Below are 2,500 nucleotides of genomic sequence, written 5' to 3'. Positions count from 1 at the left end.
GTATCAAGGACTCATCGCGCGAATCGCTCTGGAACTGAAATCGGATGCGCGCACTGACATGCTCCCCTCTCTGGAAGTCTGACACAAGTTGAAAAATTTTCTAAGTCCCCAAAAATTTTTTTTTTCAACTTTTTTTCAATTTTCCCCCTGTGGGATATATATTTTACCCACACTTTTGGAGCCCTCCTGGGATGCCCTCTAACATACTAGAACCTCATTTTGTGGAAGTTTTCACAAAATTGTGAAATTTTCAAAAAAGTCAGAAATTTTGCAAAAGCGACTAAGTATCAAGGACTCATCGCGCGAATCGCTCTGGAACTGAAATCGGATGCGCGCACTGACACGCTCCCCTGTCTGGAAGTCTGACAAAAGTTGAAAAATTTTCTAAGTCCCCAAAAATTTTTTTTTTCAACTTTTTTTCAATTTTCCCCCTGTGGGATATATATTTTACCCACACTTTTGGAGCCCTCCTGGGATGCCCTCTAACATACTAGAACCTCATTTTGTGGAAGTTTTCACAAAATTGTGAAATTTTCAAAAAGTCAGAAATTTTGCCAAAAACGACTAAGTATCAAGGACTCATCGCGCGAATCGCTCTGGAACTGAAATCGGATGCGCGCACTGACACGCTCCCCTGTCTGGAAGTCTGACAAAAGTTGAAAAATTTTCTAAGTCCCCAAAAATTTTTTTTTTCAACTTTTTTTCAATTTTCCCCCTGTGGGATATATATTTTACCCACACTTTTGGAGCCCTCCTGGGATGCCCTCTAACATACTAGAACCTCATTTTGTGGAAGTTTTCACAAAATTGTGAAATTTTCAAAAAAGTCAGAAATTTTGCAAAAACGACTAAGTATCAAGGACTCATCGCGCGAATCGCTCTGGAACTGAAATCGGATGCGCGCACTGACATGCTCCCCTCTCTGGAAGTCTGACACATGTGTGAAAATTTTCTAAGTCCCCAAAAATTTTTTTTTTCAACTTTTTTTCAATTTTCCCCCTGTGGGATATATATTTTACCCACACTTTTGGAGCCCTCCTGGGATGCCCTCTAACATACTAGAACCTCATTTTGTGGAAGTTTTCACAAAATTGTGAAATTTTCAAAAAGTCAGAAATTTTGCCAAAAACGACTAAGTATCAAGGACTCATCGCGCGAATCGCTCTGGAACTGAAATCGGATGCGCGCACTGACACGCTCCCCTGTCTGGAAGTCTGACACATGTGTGAAAATTTTCTAAGTCCCCAAAAATTTTTTTTTTCAACTTTTTTTCAATTTTCCCCCTGTGGGATATATATTTTACCCACACTTTTGGAGCCCTCCTGGGATGCCCTCTAACATACTAGAACCTCATTTTGTGGAAGTTTTCACAAAATTGTGAAATTTTCAAAAAGTCAGAAATTTTGCCAAAAACGACTAAGTATCAAGGACTCATCGCGCGAATCGCTCTGGAACTGAAATCGGATGCGCGCACTGACACGCTCCCCTGTCTGGAAGTCTGACAAAAGTTGAAAAATTTTCTAAGTCCCCAAAAATTTTTTTTTTCAACTTTTTTTCAATTTTCCCCCTGTGGGATATATATTTTACCCACACTTTTGGAGCCCTCCTGGGATGCCCTCTAACATACTAGAACCTCATTTTGTGGAAGTTTTCACAAAATTGTGAAATTTTCCAAAAAGTCAGAAATTTTGCAAAAACGACTAAGTATCAAGGACTCATCGCGCGAATCGCTCTGGAACTGAAATCGGATGCGCGCACTGACACGCTCCCCTGTCTGGAAGTCTGACAAAAGTTGAAAAATTTTCTAAGTCCCCAAAAATTTTTTTTTTCAACTTTTTTTCAATTTTCCCCCTGTGGGATATATATTTTACCCACACTTTTGGAGCCCTCCTGGGATGCCCTCTAACATACTAGAACCTCATTTTGTGGAAGTTTTCACAAAATTGTGAAATTTTCCAAAAAGTCAGAAATTTTGCAAAAACGACTAAGTATCAAGGACTCATCGCGCGAATCGCTCTGGAACTGAAATCGGATGCGCGCACTGACACGCTCCCCTGTCTGGAAGTCTGACAAAAGTTGAAAAATTTTCTAAGTCCCCAAAAATTTTTTTTTTCAACTTTTTTTCAATTTTCCCCCTGTGGGATATATATTTTACCCACACTTTTGGAGCCCTCCTGGGATGCCCTCTAACATACTAGAACCTCATTTTGTGGAAGTTTTCACAAAATTGTGAAATTTTCCAAAAAGTCAGAAATTTTGCAAAAACGACTAAGTATCAAGGACTCATCGCGCGAATCGCTCTGGAACTGAAATCGGATGCGCGCACTGACACGCTCCCCTGTCTGGAAGTCTGACAAAAGTTGAAAAATTTTCTAAGTCCCCAAAAATTTTTTTTTTCAACTTTTTTTCAATTTTCCCCCTGTGGGATATATATTTTACCCACACTTTTGGAGCCCTCCTGGGATGCCCTCTAACATACTAGAACCTCATTTTGTGGAAG

The sequence above is a fragment of the Phyllobates terribilis genome, unplaced genomic scaffold (assembly GCF_046119375.1).
Source record: "Phyllobates terribilis strain yellow unplaced genomic scaffold, ASM4611937v1 Scaffold_4159__1_contigs__length_64450, whole genome shotgun sequence".
Taxonomy (NCBI): domain Eukaryota; kingdom Metazoa; phylum Chordata; class Amphibia; order Anura; family Dendrobatidae; genus Phyllobates; species Phyllobates terribilis.
Note: the sequence above shows the minus strand (reverse complement) of the source record.